Source organism: Hemitrygon akajei, chromosome 3 (assembly GCF_048418815.1).
Source record: "Hemitrygon akajei chromosome 3, sHemAka1.3, whole genome shotgun sequence".
NCBI classification, from domain to species: domain Eukaryota; kingdom Metazoa; phylum Chordata; class Chondrichthyes; order Myliobatiformes; family Dasyatidae; genus Hemitrygon; species Hemitrygon akajei.
The window spans coordinates 200,324,229-200,345,967 of NC_133126.1; the positions used below are offsets into that span (position 1 = coordinate 200,324,229).

General features: G+C 46.0%; 1 protein-coding gene across 2 annotated transcripts in view; it reads right to left on the minus strand.

The window, feature by feature from the left end:
* Positions 1 to 5,353, minus strand: part of fndc3ba (fibronectin type III domain containing 3Ba) — a 550,239-nt gene extending 544,886 nt beyond the window's left edge. Inside the window, exon 1 of one of the 2 annotated variants that reach the window (XM_073041702.1) lies at positions 3,651 to 3,778. The gene's annotated coding sequence lies outside the window, so the exon portion shown is untranslated. Of the gene's footprint in view, positions 1 to 3,650; positions 3,779 to 5,156 lie in introns of those variants that run through there. The other variant, XM_073041701.1, reaches the window with a different exon arrangement.
* Positions 5,354 to 21,739: the final 16,386 nt, after the last annotated feature.

Genomic DNA, 21,739 nt, shown 5'->3' on the forward strand with positions numbered 1-21,739 from the left:
GCAGCTCATCGAGAAGGCTTCAGGAGTAGACTGCGAGGGAAAAATCTGGAGCTGGAGTCCAGAAAGAGTTACTATGTTCAGTTCCATGCTGACTGGCAACCATTGGTGTCGAACTGTATCAGTCTCTGCCGTTCCTTTGGATCATCAGCTGTATGGAGAGGAGAAGCCTGCTGTACGATCAACAGCTCGCCCTCCATATTGTACAGCCCTGGCTTTCGTACCAGCTTGCGTATCACGTAACATCCATGGTCAACCCCTACCAATAGAGGACCTGAAAACAATGGCTTACAAAGGGCTCACACCTGGAGTATAAACAGCCTGCTGCCCATTAATCCATCAAATTTAACTGGCTGGACTAGGCAAAAGACAAGACTATTCCTTTCTGTTCCACTGCTGTACTTCCTTTAGCTGAGAATTATTTATTTAGAGATACAGCACGTAACCGGCCCTTTCGTCTCAATGGTCTCCAACCACCAAATTACCCAAACTAACTTACTAACACGTACGTCTGGCATTTGGGAGGGAACCAGGGCGCCCGGTGGAAACCCACATGGTTCACAGGGAGGACGTACAAACTCCATACAGACAGGTAAGAACTGAATGCCGATCGGTATTCATCGGCAATGTATGGTGATGCACTGACTGCCAACGTGCCGCCGACACCCTGTGGAACAGGAGCGCGAGGGATGGTGGGATACAATCCCCCACACTCGAGGCTGGTGTTTGGCTGGAGATATCTCAGCTCAGAGTCGTGGCCACTGACTCCTCAGTGTGTCACTTTCACAGGCTGATAGGAGGTGGGGTCTAGAGGAACACGCGAGTCTGGAGTTTGAGGCCCGAAAGTCAAACCCATCATCAGGTAGTCCTGCGTTTTTTTAAAAGAGATACAGAAGGGCCAGACCCTTCCGGCCCAACGAGCCACCCCACTCAGCAACCCCAACCTAATCACAGGACAATTCGCAATGAGCAATTAACCCACTAACACGCACGTCGTTTGGATTGTGGGAGAAAACCGGAGCACCCGGAGGAAATCCATGCTTTCAGGGGAAGGATGTACAAACTTCTTACAGACAGCATCAGAACTGGAGTTTGAACTCTGACGCTTGGAGCTGTCATAACATCATGCAAACCGCTACCTATTGATTCTTAGACATCAGTGAAGTCCAGAGGGCAATGGGCAAAACTGAATATCCAAGCCCAAAACACGAAAAGCCCAGAAATAGCAGCATGAAGGTCAAAGACCAAATTCAGCGAGTCCGAAGGCCCAAAGGTCGAGGCCCCAGGGCCCACTTGTCCACAGGTCAGGTGCCTGACGCCTGTGAGTGCGGACTATGGGCTGGAGGTTGAAGGCCTGAAGCCTGAGAGTCTGAGGCCAAGGACTTGAGGGCCAGAAGCAACTTGCCCTGGGGTTGGAGGGAAGGTGGGAAAGGAGCTTACTTCTCTATAGTTGTCTAGTTATTGTTGTTGTTTGTGCTTGTTTTGCTGAATATTGTGGACAAAACATTCCAGTGTTGTTACTGGAATGTAGGGCGATGCTTGCCTGTTGCCCCAGCACATATTTACATTATGTTGTTTGTTAACACAAATGACCTCCTAGATCGATATATATCTTCTTTATTGTAATTTATCAGCGCAAAACAACATATTTCACGATAGGAAGCTACGTAGCATCCACACCAGGACCACCAGACTCAAAAACAGTTACTTTCCCCAAGCAGTGAGGTTGATCAACACCTCCACCACTAACCCAACCCTCCACACTCCAGCCACCACTACTTTATCATTTCCTGTCAGTCACCCTATGTACAGACACTCCTGTGCCTAGTATCACTGTACGCACATACAATCAATCTGTGTATATAAACAATCTTCTGTACTTATATTGATTGTGTTTTTTATTATTATTATTCTGTTCTTTATGTTACTGTGTTTTATTGTGCTGCTTTGGATCCGGAGTAACAATTATTTTGACTCCTTTACACTTGTGTACTGGAAATGACGTTAAACAACCCTGACAAATGCCATGATATTACACTTTTTCCGATACATTTCACTGCATGTTTTAATATGCATTCATTTACTGATACACTGTGGAACAGGCCTTTCTGGCCCTTCGAGCCTTGCAGCCCAGCAACCCACTGATTTAACCCCAGACTAATCACTGGACAATTTACAATGACCATTAACCTACTAACTAGTACATATTTGGACTGTGGGAGGAAACCAGATCACCTGGAGGAAACCCACATATTCAACGGGGAGGAAATACAGAGACTTTTCAGAAGATGCCGGGATGAACTGCGAACTCCAACGCCTCGAGCTGTAATAGTGTTTTGCTGTCCACTACGCTGCGTGCGTTAAATAAATAAGGAACTTCTCACACAGGGCTGGTGGAGGGGGAGGCGTGTTTAGACAGAGAGTCCCCAGGTTTACACTCAGAGCACAAGAGGAAAGACACAGACCCTTCATCGAGACTGTGCCGATTGTCATTCGCCTAGTCCCACCTTGCGCCTGCTGAATCCGGAAGGTCCTGGCTGATTCAGCGGGAGCTCTATGTTGCCCCTCATCTTTGACCTTTCGTCAGCCCTTTACCAATCCTGGCACCAAGCCAACACAGAAACATCCCACAGTGAACCGCTCCTTATTGAAATATTGTGACCCACAGCAGTAACTCCTCCTCTTCCTCAGCCATCCCCGGGAGTGGCACCCTTCCTGGCCTGGGCGAATCTGCGACTGTTGGTGGTGGTGTCAGCTCTCCATCATGTCCGACAATGCGGGAGTTTTTAAAGTGGAAAAGCCGTTGCACTGGGGCAATTCCACCTTCCGGATCTCAGAAGTCCGGGTCCAGTGGTTGTCACAACTGGGGTCTTCCTTGCTTGCAGTGGATGACCATGACGTCTCCTGTGCCCTTCGCTCTCCAAGGAGCATTATCTTCCTGGCCGCTGGAGATCTCATCCACCCGGTCTGCCAAGCCCGACTTCACGTGGTAGGACAGGCATGCCCCTATCTCGCCGGGTCCCTCACCGAGTTCAGCCAGCCTGCTGAAGGAACCGGTGTACCAGGGTGTGGCTGCTGTCACCTACAAACAGCTACTTGGAGCCACAGGTAAGAGCTGAGTGTCCAGTGAGCTGCCCCAGAATGGATATGACAAGCCCCTTCACCAAAGGTGCTGCCCCTCCTGCACACCCCACACACACTCTGTATAAAGCTTTTTTTTAATTAAACTTCCTGAAGAACTCCTGGTCTGGGTGAAACTGGCAGCCTGGAATGTGTGAAATCCATCCCAATTATTCACCTTGTTGGAAAACTGACTAGGGTGGCGGGGGAAGAAGGGAGGTCTGGAAGCCCAGCACACTCAGCCGATATGGCCATTCAGCCCATCGAGTCTGCTCTGCCATTCCAGCATGGCTGATTCATTGTCCCTCTGAAACCTAATTCCTCTCTACAAAACACACTACACTTTCTAGAAAGACTGTAGATTCCCCCCACCCCCGCCATACCGGCCACGAAATAAAGCAATTTTAAATCCCAGTCACAATAGAGAAACCACACCAGAGCTAAAAGATCGAGAAAATAATATAAATTAAAAATAAATCAATCATTTCACCCCAACTCACTGCTACACGTCAGGAGAAAAAGACTTGAATTACCATGCAATCCGAAAGAGCAGACTGCAATAATGTGCCTGTGCCTGCCTCTCGCCTTTCTCCAATCTGACCCATGCATCCAGATTTTTTTTGAAAGCAAGATCTCGGCTGCAGCTTTTTTCCAGCTTCTCTCGGGGAGGGAGCGACACCTGACGCAATCTGGAGAAAAGTCTTAATCTCTCTTTCTCTCTCTTCCCCCTCCTCTCTCCCCCCACCTCCTTCCGTGCCTACCTTTCTCCCCCTCCCCTGTCTCCCCCCATCTTCTCTAATTACTCTCTCTCTCTCTCTCCCCTCCCCTTACCCCTCCTCTCCCTCTCTCCTGGTCTATAGTGTGACCCCTTAACCACTCTGAAACAACCCGCAGCCCCAGGGCATAATTGTCTCTCACACACTCCATGGAAACACCAATATTAATTTCCCTTCTCACACACTCGACTTCACGTTTCAGGATTGTCGAGAGTGTGGCAGGGAACTTTTTGTTTAAAATTATAATGAAGACGGTGAATTAGATTTATTCCCCCTCTCAAAAAAATTATCTTCGAGTTCTGACTTTGGCCGGTCCGGATCATGACTCACGCCTTCTCTCAATGGGTCGGAAATTTGCACACACATCTCCCATTCCATTCCAGTGGGGTTAGGAGTCTGTCTGGAATGCGGGGGTATGCTGGGAATGCAGTCACTGGACACACACACACACTGTATCTCCTCGGCAAATATTATTTTTAGAAGTATTTTTATATTAAATTCTAACGGGGGGGGGGGGTTTAGAGACTGAAATTAGTTGTGTGTGTGTCCGTCCTGAAACAAAATACGTGGCACGCACACCTCACGATAGACACAATCTCCTCTTATTTTAACCCTTTTCTTAAGTTTCCCTGTCTGGTGGCTACCAATCTCACTGCCCCCCCTCGTTATAACTGAAATAACCTGGGGGGGGGGGGGGGGAGAGACAAGAGATAAGCACAATACTTAACCGCCTTGGAAAGAGGAGGGGGTGGGTGGTGGTTGGGGGGGGGGGAGAGAGAGAGAGAGACCCCTCCTGTTGCAAACCGGCTTCTGCAAATCAAAAGCTGTTGCTTTCCACGGACATTCCCCCCCCCCCCAAAAAATATAATTGTATGGGGGAAAGTGCAAGATTGAAAGAGGGGATAATAATTGAATATTAAGGAAAATGTTATAAAGCAAATCTCAGAGCCCAACCGATCCCCAGGGCAGCAGCGAAAGAGTCGAAGGAAAAACATTCACATACAAAAAAAAGTTTTAAACTTTGCAAACTTTTCTCCCTCTCGGACTCCCCTGTGTGTAGGTTCCCTTATCGTCATTAGAAACTTCACTGCACTCTTTCTCTCACACATACACACACACACAGAGGAAAAATCCAAGCTTAATTCCATGGAAAAAAAAGACACGGTTCAAAAGGATGTGGATTTCATAACCTTCTGTAACAACAGTTGTTTTTTCTCTCTCTCTCAATTCGCCAAAGGGTTTTGTTCGTTTAAAATCTCTTACCTTCGAATCTGATTGTGTTGTGTGTGTGTGTGTCTCTCACCCGGCTCGCAGATCCCTCTATTTCCCCCGGCCGTTCACAAAAAAGCCCTCAGTTACAGTTCCCCGTATCAGAAATTGGATAAAAAACGGCTTGCGCCATGTTAGAACAAACGCACACATTGCCAGACTCCCAGCCTGCCGCTACCGTATTCGACCTAATACACACACCCGCCAGAAACATTTCTGTGACGCCTGGCAGGCTCTTTGCAGAACAGGGGCGGGGAGGGGATTGTGTTCGGCTTCCAAAACCTGGCCTTACATTGTCAAGCAGGATGCCAGGGAAGGACACAGGAGACGGTAGACTTTGAAATCTGTAACAGTCAATCCGAATCAGAATCAGGTTTGCCCGCTTGTTTATTTATTTAGAGATACAGCGCAGAACTGGCCCTTCGGCCCAACGAGCCACTCACCTGTTTGTGTGTGGCATCCCTTAGTCTCATGAGACCATGGATCTGTGCCCTCTCCAGGACACAGGCCTGGGCAGGGTTGTATGGGAGACCAGCAGTTGCCCAAGCTGCCAGTCTCCCTTCTCCATGCCACCAATGTTGTCCAAGGGAAGGGCAAGGGCCAATACAGCTTGGCACCAGTGTCATCGCAGGAGTTGCCAGAGCGAGGGTGAAGGCAACATCAGACTGCCTTAGGGACTCCAGCTCCGGATTTGTCCTCAGGATTTACTCCCGAAGCCTTTCCCATGAGTGGGTATAGCCGTAAAGCAGCGGAGGTTTGAAATCAGAGTTTCCCTGTCTTAGATGGACTGCCTTCCCAGGCTGACGAGCTCCATCTACCTGTTTAACTGTAGCCTAATCACAGGACAAGTTACAATGGCCAATTAACCCGTCGGTCTTTGGACTGCGGGAGGAAACTGGAGCACCCGGAGGAAACCCACACATTCCAGGGGAAGAATATACAAACTTTCTTACAGAGGGCGCTGAAAGTGAGCTTGGCACTTCGATGCCTCGAACTGTAATAGCGTTGCACTAAACACGACGGTACTGAGCTGCTGTGAAACTTGTGTTTAGGCAGCAAGACATAAAATAAAGAATTATGTATTAAAAATTAAACAAGTAGCGCAGAAATAGAGCAAAATTAGTGAGTTCGCATTCATGGGCTATTAAGAAATCTGATGGCAGAGGGCTAAATCTGTGGCATTCAAGACTGGTGATCCAGATCTCTACAAGAAGTCCAGGTGTGACTTACGGAAGGTTCAGAAATCCAGGAAATTCTGCAGATGTTGGAACTCCAAAGTAACACACATAAAATGACGGAGGAACTCAGCAGGTCAGGCTGCATCTATGGAGAGCAATAAAGAGATGAGGTTTTGGGCCAAGGCTATGGGAAGGTTCAGAAGTCTGCTGGAGGAACTCAGTAGTCCAGTTCCCGCCTGCTCAATTGCTTGTCTAAAGACCTCTCAACCATCAAGCTCTTGAACCAGAGGGATAATTTCAGTCAACTGGCACACGGACCAGAGCACTCCATACCCATTCCATCCATGTACATATCCAAATGTTTGTTAAATGTTGTAATTGAATCCACATCCACCCATCTGCACTGGCAGCTCATTTCACCTCTCACCATCCTCTGAGTGAAGAAGTTCCCCTTCATTTTCACCTTTTACCCTTAACATATGACCTCTACTTCTAAATGAGAGAATCCCTCTAGAGCAGATCATTTGTGTTTAGTTTTCCATTGTGCTTCTTTGTCCGACTGTGAATGCCAGTCCATCACAGGTGAAGTCCCCCTCACCACTGAGCAGATCTACATGGAGCAGGAAGGAACGTCCATCATCAAGGACTCCCACCACCCGGGCCATGCTCTGTCCTCGCTGCTGCCACCTGGCAAGAGATACAGGAGCTTCAGGTCCCACACCACCAGCTTCTTACCCCTCAACCATCAGCCTCCTGAACCAGAGGAGATAACTTCACTCACACGAACACTGGGCTGTTCCCACAACCTATGGACTGACTCACATTCAAAGACTCTTCATCTCATGTTCTCAATATTTATTGCTTATTATTATTTTGTTTGTTCATTTTAAACTTCAAAGTAAATTTTATGATCAAAGGATATATAAGTCACATTTTCATTTTCTTGCAGGCATACTCAATAGATCCATAATTGAATAATCAATGAAAGACCGCACTAACTTGAGTATTCAACCAGTGTGCAAAAGACACCAAACTATGCAACTACAAAAAGAAAGGAATAATAATAATAGTAAACAAGCAATAAATATCAAGAACACACGATGAAGAATCTTTGAAAGTGTGGGTTGTGAGAACGTTTCAATGATGCAGTGAACGAAGTTGCATTGTTACCCCCTCTGGCCATGAGCCTGGTGGTTTAAGGGTAAAAACTGTCCCTGGACATCATGCTGTGAGTGCTGAAGCTCCCGGACATCCTTCCTGATAGCAGGAGCAAGAAGAGAGCATGTCATGGGTGGTGGGGAGTCCCTGATAATGGCTGCTGCTTTCCAGCGACAGTGTTTCAAGTACTGTAGATGTGCTCGCTGGTGGGATGGGCAGGGCTTTACCGATCATAGCTGCTACTTTTTGTAGAATTTTTCAGACCAGATGTTTACATACAAGACATTTCCATACCAGGCTGTAATGCAGCCAGTCGATATATCTTCACAGCACATCTGCAGAAATTGAAACAAAGTTAGATGTCACACCAGAACTTTGCAAGCTTCTAAGTGGAGGAGTTGCAGCTTTTTCTTCATAATTGCCCAGGACAGATCCTCTGAAATAAAAACACCAAGGATTTTGAAGTTGCTGACCCTCTCCACCTCTGATCCTCCGATGAGGACTGGCTCACGGACCTCTGGTTTCCTTCTGCTGAAGTCAATAGTCAGCTCCTTGGCCTTGCTGACATTGAGTGAGACTTGGGGCTGAGGCACCGCTCAGCCAGATTTTCAATCTCCCTCCTATATGCTGATTCATTATTACCTTTGATTCATCCTACAATGGTGGTGTCATCAGCAAACTTATGAAATTGGAGCTGTGCTTAGCCTCACAGTCATAGGTGCAAAGTGAGTCGAGCAGCACCCAGCCCTGTGATGTACTTGTGCTGATGCAGATCAAGGAAGCGATGGCGTCACCAATCCAAACTGACTGGGGTCTGCAAGTGAGAAAATCAAAGATCCAATCAACGGAGGTATTGAGGTCAAGATCTTGAAGATTATTCATTAGTTTGAGGTGAGTTATTTCTTTCTGTGTTTACACAGTTTTTTTTGTCTTTTCCATATTAATTGTTTTTCCATCTCATTATGTATGTGGTTTTTCATTGAGTTTCTTTGTATTTACAGTGATTACCATAGGAAAATGAATCTCAAGGTTTTAGCTGGTCACATATGTGTTCTTCAATAAAAAAATTACTTTTAACTTTTGAACCTTGAATTATTTTCCCTCTCAACCCTATTCTCCTGTCCTCTCCCCATAATCTTTGACACCCTTACTAATCATGAAACCATCAAACTCCAGTTAAAATTTACCCAGTGCCTGGGCCTCCACGCTGTCTTTGGCAATGAATTCCACATATTCTTGACTCTCTGGAGTGAAGAGTGAAGGAGAGAGAGAGAGAGAGAGATGGGGAGAGAGAGGAGGAGAGAACGATGAGAGAGTGATGGGGAGAGAACGATGAGAGAGTGATGGGGAGAGAATTAGAGAGGTTGATTAGGAGGGAGAGAGAGAAAATGATGGAGAGAGTGATAGGAGAATGAAGTGGAGAGAAATGGAGAGATAGATGGTGAGAGAGATGGAGAAAGGGACAGAGAGAGTGATGGGTAGAGAGATAGAGAGCATGTAATGGAGAGAGAAGGAGAATTCATGATGGAGAGAGATTGGAAGAGAATGATGGGGAGGGAGATGGACAGAGAGATGAGAAGATTGATGAAGAAACTGTGATGGAGAGAGAGCAGGACAGGGAAGAGGAGAGATAGATGGGAAGGGACATGGGGAAATAGATGGAGAGAGTGATGGGAAGAACGATGTAGAGTGAGATGTTGAGATTAAGAGAGAGGGCAGGAGAGGGACAGGGCAAGAGAGAGGAACAGGGTAGAGACAGATGGGGTGAGAGAGAGAGGGGATGAGAGAGAGAGACAAGGGGTAAAAGAGATGAGGGGAGAGAGACAAGAGGAGAAAGAGACAAGGGGAGAGAGAGAGAGATGAGGAGAGAGAGAACATAGAACATAGAAATCTACAGCAAATTACAGGTCCTTCGGCCCACAAGGTTGTGCCGATCATGCAACCTACTCTAGAAAATGCCTAGAATTTTCCTGGTGCAGAGCCTTCTATTTTTCTAAACTCCATCTACCTATCTAAGAGTCTCTTAAAAGACCCTTTTGTATCCACCTCTACCACCTTTGCAGGCAGCCCATTCCATGCACCCAGCACCCTCGGTGTGAAAAACTTACCCCTGACATCTCCTCGGTACCTACTTCCAAGCACCTTAAAACTATGCCCCCTCATGTTAGCCAATTCAGCCCTGGGAAAAAGCCTCTGGCTATCCACACGATCAATGCCTCTTATCATCTCATACACCTCTATCAGGTCACTTCTCATCCTCCATCACTCCAAGGAGAAAAGGCCAAACTCACTCAACCTGTTCTCATAAGGCATGCTCTCCAATCCTGGCAACATCCTTGTAAATCTCCTCTGCACTCTCTCTATAGTATCCACATCCTTCCTGTAGTGAGGTGACCAGAATTGAATACAGTACTCCAAGTGGGATCTGACTAAGATCTTGTATAGCTGTAACATTACCTCACGGCTCTTGAACTCAATCCCACAGCTGATGAATGCCATCACACCAGACGTCTTCTTAACAACACTGTCAACCTGCACAGCAGTTTTGAGTGTCCAATGGACATGGACCACAAGATCTCTCAAATCCTCCACACTGCCAAGAATCTTGCCATTAATATTATATTCTGTTTTCAAATTTGACCAACCAAAATGAGCCATTTCACACTTATCTGGGTTGAAGTCCATCTGCCACTTCTCAGCCCAGTTCTGTGTCCTATCAATGTCCCGCTGTAACCTCTGACAGCCCTCCACACTATCCACAACACCCCCAACCTTTGTGTCATCAGTAAACTTGCTAACCCATCCCTCCACTTCCTCATCCAGGTCATTTATGAAAATCACAAAGAGGAGGGGTCCCAGAACAGATCCCTGCTGAACACCACTGGTCACCGACCTCCATGTAGAAGACGAACCATCTACAACCACCCCTTGCCTTCTGTGGGCAAGCCAGTTCTGGAATTACAAAGCAAGGTCTCCTCGGATCCCATGCCTCCTTACTTTCTGAAGGAGCCTTGCATGGGGAACCTTGTCAAATGCCTTACTGAAATCCATACACACTACATCAACTGCTCTACCTTCAGTAATGTGTTTTGTTACATCCTCAAAGAACTCAATCAGGCTTGTAAGGCACGACCAGCCCTTGACAAGGCCATGCTGACTATCTCTAATTGTCACCGAGTTCAATATGGCCCAAGTGTGGAGTGAGAGACAGTAAAGTGGGACAATAGTTCACAGACTTTAACAGAGAGAAAAGAAAACAGTAACCTCCAGGCCAAGACATGGCCGTTAACTAAAACTCTCAAATGGAAAACGAAGCCTACACTGCGGCTGAAAGGGATAATTAAATATAAAATGAATATTGCTAGTCTTCAGAGTCAGTTGACTCAACAGTCCAATTTCCCAGGCAAGGCCGAATGCAAGCAGGCAGCGAAGCGTTGCTGTGCTGGGTCCAAGTCTCAACAAGCACTACCACAGAAAGAATGGAGTTAAATAGTATCACAATGAAATAATAATTAGCTGCCACGTGCATATTCAAAAGCACAATTGCTGTATCTACTGCGCTGCTGAATTCGTGCTTGTGACACTAATCAGATTATGTCTCTCCAAATGCTCATAAATCCTGCCTCGTTGGGTCTTCTCCAACAACTTGCCCACCACTGAAGTCAGACTCACTGGTCTATAATTTCCTGGGTTATCTCTACTCCCTTTCTTGAACAAGGGTACAACATTTGCTGCATTCCAATCCTCCGGTACTTCTCCCGTCCCTATTGATGATGCAAAGATCATCGCAAGAGGCTCAGTAATCTCCACCCTCACTTCCCAGAGAAGCTGGGTACACCTCATCCAGACCCAGTGACTTATCTAACTGAATGCTTTTCTAAAGCTCCAGCACATCCTCTTTCTTAATGTCTATATGCTCAAGCATTTCAGTCCACTGTAAATCATCTCCACAATTGCCAATGTCTTTTTCCCTGGTGAATACTGAAGCAAAGTATTCATTAAGTACTTCCGCTACCTCCTCCAATTCTATGAACACGTTTCCGCTATCGCACCGGATTGGTCCTATTCTTAGATGGCTCATCCTCTTGCTCTTCACATACTTGTAAAAGGCCTTGGGCTTTTCCTTAATCCTGTCCGCCAAGGCCTTCTCATGGCCCCATCTGGCTCTCCTAATTCCATTCTTAAGCTCCTTCCTAGCAACCTTGTAATTTTCTAGAGCTCTAACTGTACCTTCTTGAACCTTTTGTAAGCTTTTCTTTTTTTCTTATCTAGATTTTCTACATTCTTTGTACACCATGGTTCTTTCACCCTACCATCCTTTCCCTGCCTCAATTGAAGATACTTATGCAGAATGTCATGCAGATGTTCCCTGAACATTTGCCACATTTCTGCTGTGCATTTCCCTGAGAACATCTGCTCCCAATTTATGCTCCCAAGTTCCTGCCTAAAAGCATCATAAATTTCCCCCATCCCAATTAAGTATTTTCCCAAATTGTCAGCTCCTATCCCTCTCCAGCACTACGGTGAAGGAGATAGAGTTGTGATCACTACCTCCAAAATACACTCCCACTGAAAGATCTGACACCTGACCAGGTTCTTTTCCCAATACCAGATCAAGTACAGCCTCTCCTCCAGTGGTTTATCTACATATTGCATCAGTAAACCTTCCTGAACACACCTAACAAACTCCACCCCATCTAAACCCCTTGCTTTAAGGAGACACCAGTCAATAATAGGAAATTTAAAATCTCCCATCACAAAACCCAATTATTATTGCACCATTCCAGAAACTGCCTCCTTATTTGCTCCTTGATATCCCTGTTACTATTGGGGGGGGGGGGGGGGTTATAAAAACATTCAGTAGAGTTATTGCCCCTTCCTGTTTCTGACTTCCACCCACACTGACTCAGTAGACCATTCCTCTATGACTTCCTCATTTTTTGTAGCTATTATACTATTCCTAATTAGCAATGTCATTCCCCTACCTCTTTTGCTTCCCTCTCTGTTCGTTTTGAAACATCGAAAGCCTGGTACACTCAGCAGCCATTCCTGCCCCTGAGACATCCAAGTCTCTGTAATGGCCACAACATCATAGTTCCACATATTGATCCACGCTCTAAGTTCATTTGCCTTGTTTATGATACTCCATATAACCATATAACAATTACAGCACGGAAACAGGCCATCTCGGCCCTTCTAGTCCATGCCGAACGCTTAATACTCCTTGCATTAAAATAGACAACTCTCAAACCATCAAGCTGAGTGCATCTTTATCATCTGCCTATCCTTCTTCACCAACTCGCTACAACCTGTCTCTACTTGTGCTCCAACCTCCCCGTCCTCTGCCTCTTCACTTCGGTTCCCACCCCCCTGCAAATTTAGTTTAAACTCTCCCCAATACCGTTAACAAACCTCCCTGCCAGGATATTGGTCCCCCTCGGATTCAGATGCAACCTGTCCTTTTAATATAGGTCACATTTGACCCAGAAGGGGTCCCAATGATCAAAAAATCTGACTCCCTGCTCCATGCTCCAATCCTTCAACCACACATCTATCTTCCACCTCACTCTATTCCTATACTCACTGTTGCAAGGTCCAGGCAGCAATCCCAAGGTTACTACCTTTGAGGTCCTGCTTCCTAGCTTCCTTCTTAACTCCCTGTAGTTTGCTTTCAGAACCTCTATCCTTTTTCTACCTATGTCGTTGGTACCAGTATGTACCACAACCTCTGGCTGCTCACCCTCCCAGTTCAGGATATTGTGTACGTGCTCAGGAATATCACAAACCCTGGCACCTGGGAAGCTAACTTGTCTCTTTTTTGTGACCACAGAATCCCCTATCTGTCCCCTAATTATATGGTCCCCTATTGCCGCTGCCCTCCTCTTCTGTTCCCTACCCTTCTGAGCCACAGGGCCAGGCTCAGTGCCAGAGGCTCAGCCACTGCTGCTTCCCACCCCCCACAACTAACAGCACTCAAAATGGAGCAATTGTTGTTAAGGGGTATGGCCACCGGGCTGCTCTCTACTACCTGATGCCTTCCCTTCCCTCCCCTGATGGTCACCCACTTATCTGTCTCCTGTGGCCCCAGGGTGACTACCTGCCTGTAGCTCCCGTCTATCACATCCTCACTGTCCCAAACAAGCCTTAGGTCATTGAGCTGCAGCTCCAGTTCCCTAACTCCCCAGCTGCAGCTTGATGCACCTGGCACAGATGTGGCTATCAGGGAGGCTGGAAGTCTCCCAGAAATCCCACATCTGACACCAGAACAGAAAACCGGCCATGCAGTCATACCACTATTCTAACGCGCCAAGCCCCACAAGACGTTCCTTTTTTTAAACTTCTTCCCAACCTGCGCGAAGCTCTCTCTCTTCGAATTGATTGGTCCAACAGACAATGAGAAGAGAGAGAGGAGAGACAGATGAGGGGAGAGAACGATGGGGAGTGAGAGAGATGAGAAGAGAGAGATGCAGGGAGAGAGAAATGAGGAGAGAGAGATGAGGGGAGAGCGATGAGGAGCGATAAGAAGAGAGATACAGAGAGATGAGGGGAGAGAGATGAACAGACAGACAATGAGGAGAGAAAGAGGGAGATGAGCAGAGAGAAAGAGATGAGTGGAGAGAGATGTGGAGAGATATAGGGAGAGTGAATGAAATGAGGGAAGAGTGAGAGATGAGGATAGAGGGATGAGAGAGAAAGATGAGGAGAGAGAGATTAGGGAAGAGAAGAGGTGAGGAGAGAGAGTTGAGAAGAGAGATGAAGAAAGAGAGGAGGTGAAAGAGAAGTGGACAGAGAGAGACAAGTGGAGACAAATATGAGGAGAGAGATGAGGAGAGAGCACTGGGGAGAGAGAGAAATGAGGAGAGGGATGAGCAGAAGATAGAGAGATATGAGGAGAGAGATAGTGATGAGGATAGAGATAAGGTGAGAGAGAACAAGAGAGGGGGAGATGAGGAGAGAGATGAGGAGATAGATAAAGGGAGATAAGGAGAGACAGACAAGAAGAAAGAGGGAGAGAGAAACATGCAGAGAAAGAAATGAGGGGAGAGAAGAAGAGTAATGAGGAGAGAGAGAGAGATGAGCTGCGAGAGACAGATGAGGGGAAAGAATGATGAGGAATGAGCGAGAGATGTGGTGAGAGAGGGAGAGATCAGGAAAGAGAGAGATGAGAAGATAGAGAGATATGAGGAGAGCGAGATCAGGAGGAAGCGAGATGAGGAAAGAAAGAGGATGAGAAGAGAGATGAGAGGAGACAGATGAGGAGAGAGAAAGATGAGGAGGGAGAGAAATGAGAGAGAGCTATGTCAAGGGAGATAAGCAGTAGAGATGCAAATAGAGAGATTGATGAGGAGAGAGAAAGATGAGGAGCAAGAGAGATTAGGAGAGAGTGAAATCAGGAGATAGAGCAGAGAGATAGAGAGCAATGAGAAGAGAGAACTTAGGAGAGATGGAGAACAGGAGAGAGATGAAGACAGGAGAAAGATGAGGGGTGGGAGATGCAGAGAGAGATGAGGTGAGGTAGAAAGATGAGCAGAGAGAGAGATGAGGAGAGTGGGAGAAATGAGGAGAGAAAGAAGGATAGACGTAGATGAGAAAGATGCAGAGAGAGCAAGAGTTCGGGAGATTGAGAAAGAGATGAGGAGTGGAGGAGAGAAAAGATGAGGAGAGAGATTTGAAGAGTGTGATGAGGAGAGAGATGAGAGACTGAGAGAGAGAGGGAGATGAGTAGAGAGATAAGGAGAGAGTTGAGAAGAGATATGAGAGAGAGAGAGGTATGAGGAAAGGGAGAGAGATGAGGAGAAAGAAAGCTGGAGAGAGACAGAGATGAAGAGAGAGAGATGAGGAGACATGAGGAGAGAAAGAAATGAGGTGAGAAAGAGAGCTGGGAGAGACAGATGCAAAGAGAGAGAAGAAAGAGATGAGGAGAGGGAGTGATGAAGGGGAGAGAGGTGAGGAAACAGAGATGAGAGGAGGAGGAGAGAGAGGGATGAGAACAGACAGCGAGAGACGAGTGAGAGAGATAATGACAGAGAGAGATGAGGAGACAGATGAAGATAGAGAGAAAGATGAAGAGAGCATGTTTTGAAGAGTGCGATGAAGAGAGTGATATGCACAGAAAGTGTTAAGAGAGAGATGTGGACGGACAGAGATGAGGGGAGAGAGAGATGAGGGGGAGAGAGATGGGGAAACGAGAGCGAGGAGGAGAGAGAGGGATGATGACAGACAGTGAGAGAGCGATCAGGACAGAGAGAGATTGGGAGAGAGAGAAGGGGAGATGAGCAGAGAGAGGGATGAATAGAGTAAGGTTTGGAGAGTGCGATGAGAGAGATGAGGTGAGAGATGCAGAGAGAGTGAGAAAGAGTGTTGAGAGAGAGGGTGTTGAGAGAGACAGATGTGCAGAGAGAGATGGAGACAGACAGAAATGAGGAGAGGGAGAGAAGGGGAGAGAGAGATGAGGAGAGTAAGAGAAGGGGAGAGAGATGAGGAGAGAGAGATGGGAGAAGATGAACAGATATTAGAGAGAGATGAGGAGAGAGTTTGTGATGTGGAAAGAGATAGTGATGAGGATAAGAGTGTGATGTGGAGATAGTGATGCGGAGAGAGAGATCTGCAGAGAGATGAGAACAGAGAGAGGCGAGGAGAGAGATGAGGAGAGAAGAGAAAAATGAAAAAGCAGAGTGGAGTGAGAGACAAGTTGAGATAGGGATGAAGAGAGAGTAGTGGGAGAGATTGAGAGGTGATGGGGAGAGAGAAGGAGAGAGAGATGAGGTGAGAAAGAGCTGAAGAGAGAGAGTTGAGAGAGATGAGAGAGAGGTATGAGGAAAGAGAGCTGAGCTGAGGGGAGAGAGATGATGAGAGGGAGAGAGGTGAAACAGAGAGAGATGAGAAGAGAGAGGAGGAGAGAGAGGAGAGAGTGATGAGGAGATAGGAGATAGAGAGGTGGAGAGAAATGTTGATGGAGAAAGATGAGGAGAGAGCAAGAGATGAGGTGAGAAAGAGAGCTGGAGAGAAGGATGATTTATAGAAATGATCTAAGGTAGTCATGGGAGATTTTAACATGCAGATCGATTGGGAAAATCAAGTTGGTAATGGATCTAAGGAGAGTGAGTTTGCTGAATGCCTAAGAGATGACTTTTCTTTTCTTTCTCAATCTTTTTATTATTATTAATATCAGCAAAATCAAATAATACATAGATAATGGGATTACAAACATACACTTTCAAACTAAACATAAGAGAATACATAAGCAATGATTACAATATAAATGAGTATTCCCAAATCATAAACAATACAAAAGAGATGACTTTTTAGAGCAGTTTGTCGTTGAGCCTTCTAAGGGATCAGCTATACTGGATTGGGTGTTATGTAATGAACCAGATCGATTAGGGAGCTTAAGGTGAAAGAACCCATAGGAAACAGTGATCACAATATGATTGTGTTCAACTTGAAATTCAATAGGGTGAAAGTAAAGTCTGATGTAGCAGTATTTCAGTGGAGTAAGGGAAATTACAGTGGTATGAGAGAGGAGTTGGCCAAAGTAAATTGGAAGGAGCTGCTGGCATGGATGTCAGCAGAGCAGCAATGGCATGCATTTCTGGGGAAAATGAGGAAGGTGCAGGACAAATGTATTCCAAAAATACTCAAGTGGCAAAATAGTACAACCGTGGCTGACAAGGGAAGTCAAGACTATTGTAAAAGCAAAAGAAAGGGTATACAACAAAACAAAAATTAGTGGGAAGATAGAGGATTGGGAAGTTTTTAGAACCCAGAGAGAAACTAAAAAAATCACTAGAAGGGAAAAGATGAAATATGAAAGCAAGCTAGCAAATAATATCAAAGTGGATAAGTAAAATTTTTTCAAGCATGTTAAAAATAAAAGAGAAATGAGAGTGAACACGGGACCGCTAGAAAATTAGGCAGGAGAAATAATAACAGGGGACAAAGAGATGGCTGATGAACTAAATGAGTATTTTGCATCAGTCTTCATTGTGGAAGACCCTAGCAGTATACCTGATGTTGTCGAGTGTGAAGGAAGAGAAGTGGGTGCAGTTACTGTTACAAGAGAGAAGGTGCTCAAAAAGCTGAAAGACCTGAAGGTACATAAGTCACCCGGACCAGATGAACTACACCCTAGGGTTCTGAAAAAGGTGGTGGTAGAGGTATTAGAAATGATCTTTCAAAACCATTGGATTCTGGCATGGTGCTAGAGGATTGGTAAATTGCAAAGATCACTCCATTCTTTAAGAAAGGAGGAAGGCAGCAGAAAGGAAATTATAGACCAGTTAGCCTGACTTCAGTGGTTGGGAAGATGTTAGAGTCAATTGTTAAGGATGAGGTGATGGAGTACTTGCTGCCACAGGACAAGATAGTGCAAAGTCAGCATAGATTCCTTAAGGGAAAATCTTGTCTGACGAACCTGTTGGAATTCATTGAGGAGATTACAAGAAGGGTAGATAAGGGGGATGTAGTGGATGCTGTACATTTGGACTTTCAGAAGGCCTTTGACAAGGTGCCACACATGAGGCTGCTTACCAAGTTAAGAGCCCATAGTATTCCTGGAAAGTTACTAATATGGTTAGAGCATTGGCTGATTGGTAGGAGGCAGTGAGTGGGAATAAAAGGATCCTTTTCTGGTTGGCTGCCAGTGACTAGTGGTGTTCCGTAGGGATTGGTGTTGGGACCACTTCTTTTTATGCTGTATATAACTGATTTAGATGATGGAATAGATGGCTTTCTTACCAAACTTGCAGATGATATGAAGATTGGTGGAGGGGCAGGACGTATTGAGCAAACTGGTAGGCTGAAGAAGGACAGACAGATTAGGAGAATGGGCAAGAGAGTGGAAAATGAATGAATGATCTTTATTGTCATTATACATAGATACAACAAAACTCTGTTTGGCTTCCTCTCAGGCGATTAAATAAAGCAGTAGATAAAAACAAGACAGAAATAGAAAAACAGTATTAAACAGATAAGTAGCAGAAAATAAGTTGCAGCATCACCAGAATGTCACAGTAATGCACAAAATGCCGTTAGTGCGAGTATTTGAGTCCTTGTGTGTGCTCACAGTTTCAGTCATTGTTCTGTGGGAGTGGTGTGATGGAGGCCACAGCTCTGGGGTAGAAGCTGTTCCTCAGTCTATTTATTCTGGCTTTTAGTATCCTGAACTTTTTGCTGGATGGCAGCAGGTCAAACATGGAGTGGCCGGGGTGTGTGGTGTCTCTGGTTATGCTGATTGCTTTCCTCCTGAGTCTGCTGGAGTAGATGGAGTCCAGTCCTGGGAGCTCCATCCTGCCAATTCGCTGGGCCGCCTTCACCACGCGATGCAGGTCTTGTCGCTCAGCGGCTGTGCAGCTGGCATACCACACTGTGGCGCTGTTGGTCAGGATGGTTTCAATTGTGCTTCTGTAGAAGCTAAGCAACAGCTTTTGTGGGAGTTTGGCCTGTTTCAGCTTTCTGAGGAAGAAGAGTTTTTATTGTGCCTTTTTTACAAGCAGCGGGGTGTTGGTGGTCCATGTCAGCTGTTTTGACAACATAACTCCAAGTAACTTTAGGTTTTCCGCACTTTCCACTACCTCTCCATGTATATGGAGGGGGTGTGTACTCTGTCCTTTGATCTCCTGAAGTCAATGATTATCTCTTTTGTTTTAGAAGTGTTAAGAACCAGGTCGTTGTCCTTACACCACTCTGTCAGATGATCCACCTCGAGCCTGTGGGCTGTTTCATCCTCGTCTGAGATCAGGCCAACCAGTGTGGTATCGTCCGCAAATTTAATTATGGAGTTGGAGGTGTAGATGGGGGTGCAGTCATGTGTGAAGAGTGTGTAGAGCATAGGGCTCAGCACACAGCCCTGCGGGGTGTCTGTTTTTAAGATGAGGGTGGTGGAGGTGTGCTTAGCAACTCTGACTTGCTGTGGTCGGTCTGTGAGAAAGTCCATGACCCACGAGCACAGGGACGAACCAAGGCCAAGAGTGTCCAGTTTGCTGACCAGTTTATGGGGGATGACTGTGTTAAATGCAGAACTAAATGAAATACAATGTTGGAAAATTCATGGTTATGCACTTTGGTAGTAGAAATAAATGTGTGGACTATTTTCTAAAAGGGAGAAAATCCAAAAATCTGAGATGCAAAGGGACTTCTGAGTCCTTGTGTAGAACACCCTAAAGGTCAACTTGCAGGTTGAGTCAGTGGTGAGGAAGGCAAATGCAATGTTTGCATTCTTTTCAAGAGGACTAGAATACAAGAGCAAGGATGTGATGCTGAGGCTTTATAAGGCACTGGTGAGGCCTCGCCTTGAGTATTGTGAACAGTTTTGGGCCCCTCATCTAAGAAAAGTTGTGCTGGCATTGGAGGGGGTCCAGAGGAAGTTCACAAGATGATTCCAGGAATGAAAGTGTTATCATACGAGGAACGTTTGATGGCTCTGGGTCTGTACTCACTGGAATTCAGAAGGATGAGAGGGGAATCTCATTGAAACCTTTCGTATGTTGAAAGGCCTAGACAGAGTAGATGTGGAAAGGATGTTTCCCATGGTGGGGGAGTCTAGGACAAGAGGACACAGCCTCAGGATAGAGGGCATCCTTTCAAAACAGAGATAGGAGAAACCTCTTTAGCTAGAGGGTGATGAACTTGTGGAATTTGTTGTCACGTGCAGCTGTGGAGGCCAGGTCATTGGGTATATTTAAGGCAGAAATTGATAGGTTCTTGTTTGGGCATGGCATCAAAGGTTACAGGGAGAAGGCCGGGATCTAAGGTTGAGAAGGAGAAAAAGAAAGGGATCAGCCATAATTGAATGGTGGAGCAGACTCGATGGGCTGGATGGCCTAATTCTGGTCTTCTGGTCTAATGAGGAGAGAGTGAGGGATGAGCAGAGAGAGATGAGGAGTGAGGAGAGAGATAAGCACAGATAAAGAGATGAGAAGAGAGGGAGATGAGGAGAAAGATAAGAGAGAGATGAGAAGTGAAATGACGAGAGAGAAGTGTGGAGAGAGTGAGGAAGAAATGAGAGAGATGTGCAGTGGCATGAGGAGAGAGAGGTGAGGAAAGAGAGAGACAAGGACAGAGATAAGGTGAGCGAAAGGTGAGGAGAGAGATGGAGATGAGAAGAGAGAGTGAGAGATGAAAAGAGAGAGAGATCAGGGAGAGTAGGGAAGTGAGAAATGAGGAGAGAGAGATGAGGAGAGAGACAGGGTATAACGCGACGAGTAGAGAGAGTGATGTGGAGAGAGATATGAGCTGAGAAAGAGAGATGATGAGATGGAGATGGGGACAATGAGCAGAGGGAGAGAGCAATGGGGAGAGATGTGGAGACAGAGGGAGCAAAGTTGAGAGAGATATGAGGAGAGAGAGAAAGTAGGAGGAGAGATGTGATTGTGATGAAGAGAGAGAGCAATGTGGTGAGAGAGGGAGATCAGTAGAGAGTGAGAGAGATGAACAGAGAGAGTCAGGTAAGGAAAGAGGGAAATGAGGAGAGAGAGAGAGGTGAGGGGAGTGAGAGAGATGTGGAGAGTGAGAGATGAGGATAGAGTGATGAGAGAGATGTGGAGAGAAACAGATGAGGAGATTGATAGAGATGATGAGGGAGAGGGAGATGAGGTTAGAGAGAGATGAGGAGAGAAAGGGGAGAGAGATGTGGACAGATAGAGATGAAGAGAGATAGAACAATGAGGACAGAGATAAAAAAGAGAGATGAGTAGAGAGAGATGCGGAAAGAGAGATGAGGAGAGAGATGAAAAAGGGAGGTGAAGAAAGAAATGAGGAGAGAGTGACGATGAGAGAGAGAACAATTAGGAGAGATATGAGGGGAGAGATGGGGAGAGAGAGATGAGCAGAGAGAGAGAGAACAGAGAAATTCACAGAGGAAAGAGATAAGGGTTGGAGATGAGGGCAGAGAGTGATCAGGAGAGAGAGAGCTGAGGAGAGAGAGATGAGTTGACAGAAAATGATGTGAGAGAGAGGATGAGCAGAGAGAGATATGAACAGAGAGAAAGAGATGAGTTTATAGAGATGTGGAGAGAGATGAGGGAAGTAGAGTGAGGAGAGTGAGAGAAATATGGAGAGAGAGAAATGAGAGTAGAGAGATGAGGGAGAAAGATGTGGAAAGAGATGAGGAGAGAGAGGGAGATGAGGTGATAGGGAGATGAGGTGATAGGGAGATGAGGAGAGAGAGGAGGGAGAGATGAGTAGAGAGATGAGGGAGCGAGATGATGAGAGACAGAGATGAAGAGAGAAATGAGAGAGATA